We start from the raw sequence: 6,000 nt of genomic DNA on the forward strand, positions 1-6,000 counted from the left end.
CCGAAGTTCGGGACTCGCATGCGGCGGTGGGTCACGTACGCAACGGGCAGTCGAGGCCAGACCTGGGATGCCAGATCGGGGTCGGGTTCCCTCGAGAATTTCCCCCACCTCGCGCACACTACGCCGGAGCTGCGTGTCCGTGAGTTGGACTCCGAAGCGCCGAGCTCACTGACACGCAGCTCCGGTGTAGTGTACGCGAGGTGGGGGAAATTCTCGAGGGAACCCGACCCCGATCTGGCATCACAAGTCCAGACCAGTCTGGTAGAGAGATGTAAAGAGACCAGTCTACAATTAAAATAAAACAACTACCCTATCTTTAACCCATTGTCGCCCTCAGTATACCACCCTTACAGAACTTTATTAACCTTTGGTATTCTCACGTTCCTACAAAAAATGTCTGCTTATAAGTAATGTTTCAAACTTTACGTTGAAAATGAAGTAGCGTAGATCGACTACGAAACAGAATTGGGTATTTTTCCAATAGTTTCGCGTAAATGTGTACGCATGTAACGTAATTATCCGAATAGATTATTTTTATTAGAATATTTTATTTGAATAATGAATATTTACGCTTTGCAAGAAATTATTCCTTCTGTTTATTCGAATAATTATTTATTTGAAGTACTTGTTCCAATAACGATTGTAAAATAATTACAATAATAATACTCATAACCTTAGTAGCATTTATTGTTGGCATTTTGATGGTCAGTTAATTTCCAACTCGGGGAAACTGTGGGCTAATCTAAAATGCTACTAAAAAAATGCAAAATTTATAAATTTCCCAAAGATTAATAAAGTTCCAAATGCATTATTTGAAAAACAAATTGTAATTGTGAAGGCGCCAATATGAAAAGAATTTCACGATAGGGTGGGAAAAAATATTTCATGTTCGAATACTCCTAATTATTCGAATAATGTTCAAATATTAATAAAGAGTCCTTGTAGAAAACACTGTAGGTGACAGAAATCAAATTCTATAGTATAGTATCATCATTGGCACGCAGAATATTTTCCGATAAAAATTTCTTCCTTTTTTTTAATTTTGGTACTTACAGTGTTTTCCACAAGGACCCTTCAATAAAATTAATATGTTGACTATATTTTGATTGGCATTAGATTTTTCTTTACCCAGAATTCATTAAATATATATTTAAGGGGATATTTACTGCAATATATCTAATTCCACTATTGTAAGTTCTGATAAACATTACAAACCTACTTCGATAACGAAAGTCATTATTTTTGAGAAAACTATTTGAATGATTAGTGTAAAAAAAAATATGCTCTTTAATTAAAAGCTCACAAACTGAACTTTAGCAAAAAATGAGAAAGAAAAAAAATATAGAGAGTCTATGCTACTTTTCTTTTTGTGTAAAGCTCAGAAATCACTAAATGGGTACAGTTCTTTCCCTTATTCTCAACACTAATTCTCTACTCTTTAACACAGGACTCAGTGGCCGGAAGCAGTTTCAGAAGAAATGCAACTCGCGAGTGTTCACGGAAGCTGTCGAAGGAAGATGTGAACTCGCGCAGGAGCACAGTGAAGCTTCCAAAGGGAGGAAATACCGGTGGAGGGTGAGTAACGTAGAGTTAACCCTTGGTAGGAACACAGAACGACATCGGCCGGTTCTTAAATTCTCTTAAGCCCGCTGAGTGAAAAAGGAAAGGCCGAGGAAGTACTTTCCTGATTTGTTAATACCTACTGGATTTTATGGTGGATTTAATGGGGGGATGTTCCTCGGTGATTTATTTTTCGATCGCGCGGCGGTGGGTTAATGGATTTTTCGTACCGTTCTACCGGCTGTAATGAGATAAAATGTTTTTAATGCTGGTTCTAAGTACACTCCGCGCTCTGCGTTCGAAAATCCATAGGTCTGCGAAAAACTTTCATCACCCGCGATTTTTTCGTTACATACCTTCATTGTTTTACTCGTGAAATAATTACCCTAACGAACACCGCGGGGATAACATTCGTTTCATTTATTTTCCTGGGATCTGTAGCTTTCGATGGATCGATCGTGATTCAGATTTTTATTCCTTTTTCTGTAAAAAACGAATGAGAACACATTGCCAGATCTATCAGCTTTTCAAGGCGTGTGTATTTTCTTGAAATATTTGTCGGTTACCAATTTTTAAATCCGAATGGAAGCACGAATAGTTACTTCATACGCTACACTGGCGAATTAAAATATACTCGTAGTAGAACACGCTTGGTCAAAAGTTAGTGAACGGTCCTCACCGTACCGTTTAATGGCCAAACACGGAGGTGCTCTCTATCTGTACTTCAAACGGACAGACGAGCTGGTATTCCGGAAAAGTGGACACTTTTTGGAAGCAATCGGGTTTAAAATGTGGAAGCTGACGAGTACAAGGGAATGTCACAAGGGAACATTCTGAAAGCGATTTTTTTTTTTTTAATCAAACTGACATACATTTGTGGGGCAATAAAAAATATGGACGATGTATTTTCCTGCATTTGGTGTTAAGCGATTCAAAAGGGCGAAACACCCATTTAAAGTTCGCTGATTTAAATATTGTAATTTTCCATCCAGCACTGCCAAACGATTTTTCGTATTAAAACGAGTCTAGACCACAATTTAGCGATTATTGGTCACCTATTTTTTTATATAAAAAAAGTAGACAAGTAAAAGTATTCTCATATGATATTATGAATGAAGAATTTCGAAATTTATTTCAATGTAGCACGCAATATGAAACCGAAAAGGGAAAAAATAACGAGATTAAACCATCCTCGCAGAATTCCGCCCTCAATCTTCTTCACGTTTCACATATAGCTTACGGTGCTGCAAAACCACATTACACGTTCCTGCCGACTGTAAAATTGTTGGCCTTTGATAGTATCTTAAAAAGTAGATTATACAAAAAATTGACTAGATATAATATTCAGCGGCAGAAAAGTAACAATTGCTTTAAAATTTTCATAATTTCGGTGTGCTTCTCTCCTGTTTTATTTGAAAATCTAACTGAGAAACCTTTGTCTGTTGAATGAAATTTTGAAACCCAATAAACATTGTGGGTCATCAGTGACTTATGTGACGCAGAACCAATTATGACCAATATTAATATTATCATTTATATTTCCTATTAATCAAGAAAATGCATCACGACAAAACACTCAAATAGTATCTATCTGATCATCTTATAAGTAATGTCGTTTCTCGGCGCTAACTTTCAGCGTAAAATATTAATACTTACGTTCATTTTTATCTCCCTCTAAATACATATGTCAGGTAATTTTTGTACTCCTTCTTCAAACAATTTTGGATGTTTTTAATTAAAAAGACTCGTTTAAAATTGATTTGAAGTGCTCGCTATCGTCGAATTTTTTATCGATTAAAAAATGTTGCAGTACTCCGAATAAGTGGCAGTCAGGTTATGCTAGGTCACAGAAATGTGGTGTATGCGGTATCAGTTCGCAATAATTGCAGCTGTTAATGTTTTCTAATGTTGCTTTTGCCGTGTGTGGTCTAATTTTATCATGACATCAATTTTCGGATTTTTTTTAACTGGAAAATATCGATCAGAATGCTTCTAACACCCCTTGTGGCCCGCAGTGAGGGAAAGTGTCTATGAACACATTACTTAAACAAGATACGGACGTTTGTTTAAAATAGGAAATGAAATGATATTACTTAACCCTTCGGTGGGCGCGCCCGCGGCAGTTAGCCGCAAATTTTATATTTACTGTAAAATATATAAAATAGTATTTTATATTTACTGTAAAATATATAAAATAGTACTTTATATTTACTGTATAATATATAAAATAGTATTTTATATTTACTGTAAAATATATAAAATACTATTTTATATTTACTGTAAAATATATAAAATAGTATTTTATATTTACTGTAAAATATATAAAATTATTTAAATATATAAAAGTATTTTATATTTACTGTAAAATATATAAAATAGTACTTTATATTTACTGTATATTTACTGTAAAAACGAGCAGCAGATGCATGTGGACTAATTTCCTTTTTATTATCTTCAACGCCATTAATATTCGATGTTCATTGAATAAAATAATATTAAGCAACTAATGTAATTTCGATTTTCTTCTGTGAGACCGAAAATTTTCTAAATTTAGAGGTAAAACAACGAGAACTCCGATTGCGGTGTAGGGGAGAGTGGGGTAAACTGGAACGCGGGGTAATCGCGAACGCGATGGTTACGGCGTTTTAATAAATGAAAACCTATGTTCCGTCTCCACTATCTAATAGTTTAGGTCGTATCCAACGCCGGACAGAAAGTAATAAATATAGGACGCTCACGCTATTCACGGTAAACACAATTTATTATTTTCATCATGTCTCAAGTAATATTTTGTCCATTTTCAATTTGCATGTAATTACTGTTGAATTAATGATACAATTGTGATTTTTTTCAAGTTGAAATAAAGCACTTTTTAAGCAACAATTTGTGTCCAAAGCGTCGCCTGAATCATGATTCTAACCTCTGAAATAAATTCTTTTTTATCTTTTGATGTCGTGGGGTAATGACGATCAAATCGGATGGGGTAATCTAATTTATTAAAATTCTTCCAAAATTCGTTACAGTAGTTTATAGAGAAATAAGGTGAATGTCCCAATTTCTGCTGATTTAAGAGGTAACTCGTCACAAAGAAGATGTAAAAAATTTGTTGGTAATTAAAATTTGCAGAATAATTGATTAATTCTTTAATAATAAATCAACCAATTCAAAAACTATTTAAAAAAGATATTTCAAGATGTTTAACTATTAGTAATTTGTAATTAAATATATAATGCTCTAAATGTCCTTATTTCTGCTCATGAAAAATAGCGATGTATGTACAGCCCCAAACTCGTGCAACACTCGCGTAAATGTTTAAATAATTTAGAATTATTTTGTTGCAACTGCAGTGCAAACATAACGCATATAATAATAAGAAAAATTCAAAATGATCAAAAATAGGGACATGAGCAGAAATTGTGACATTCACCTTAGTTTAAGTATGTTTGTAAATAAAAAACAAATTCCTGTCTCACATAGTTTTCGTTCTGTTTCCTTTTCTGCTTAGGTGCTCCCAATTACCCCACTCTCCCCTAAAAGCCGCAACGCGCCCACTCATGCAAGTCTGAAGAGCGCGCCCACCGAGGGGCTAATCATTAATTTCAAAGCAATAACACACCCACTCCTTATTCTTTCCCTGAACGTGTTCCCTGCACCATCCATCCCTCCCCGCCGTAAATCAAAAGGGTAAGCGCGTGTAGTTGTTTCCCGCTAGAATTGGGACGCGGTAGACGGTGACGCGGCTGGAAGGCAGGAATCGAAAAATATAAACCAGCTTCATAAGTCAGTGAGCCGACACGGCCGACGCAGTATGCCGATGCATTACGGTATGTCCCCGAGGGAGGATCGATGCTGCCGCGGCCGCCTCTCAAGGGGTTGTAGTTAGTGGCGTAATTTTAACGGAAACGGGCGCGTCGTCCCCCGCAGCGAATCACATTCGTCAACCCTTGCCTTTTCGTTGCTCCATTTTTCGTCCACTCCCGGCTTGACCTGGCCTGGCCCCCCCTCCCCCCGTTCAAAAGCCAATCCCCTCCCCACTTTCTCCGACCGTGGATGTAATAACTCTACATTTTCACGGCGTGACGACGTCGTCGCACCGCGACGAATAAAAAACCATCGCCCCCGCGGCAGTCGACCAAGCAAATCGACTCTCCGATCTCGCTCATCTATCCAGACGAGATTCATTGACGACGGGGCTGAAAACGCGGCCAACGTACCCGCCGTTAAATAAATACCGACTGCTTTATGCGGTCTCGATCATTCTTTTTTCTTCCCAGTGACCCCTGACGAGAACGTGGATTTACGGCCGTTTCGTGAATCGCTCGCGAAACGGTGCGCGCATCACAGCGCCGGCAATTTTTTCCATTGATTTATACGGCCCTGATTGTATCGGCTGGTCGCCGACGGGCGAAGTTAATGACGGATTTAGGGACTTATGGGGGC

The 6,000-nt window shown here is 37.4% G+C and overlaps 1 long non-coding RNA gene across 1 annotated transcript in view; it reads left to right on the forward strand.

Moving 5' to 3' along the window:
- LOC143372286 (uncharacterized) overlaps positions 1-1,568 on the forward strand; it is a 158,467-nt gene extending 156,899 nt beyond the window's left edge. The window contains exon 4 of the long non-coding RNA XR_013086263.1: positions 1,448-1,568. This is a non-coding gene — a long non-coding RNA (uncharacterized LOC143372286). The remainder of the gene's footprint in view (positions 1-1,447) is intronic.
- The last annotated feature ends 4,432 nt before the right edge of the window (positions 1,569-6,000 follow it).

Source organism: Andrena cerasifolii, chromosome 8 (genome assembly GCF_050908995.1).
Source record: "Andrena cerasifolii isolate SP2316 chromosome 8, iyAndCera1_principal, whole genome shotgun sequence".
Taxonomy (NCBI): Eukaryota; Metazoa; Arthropoda; class Insecta; order Hymenoptera; family Andrenidae; genus Andrena; species Andrena cerasifolii.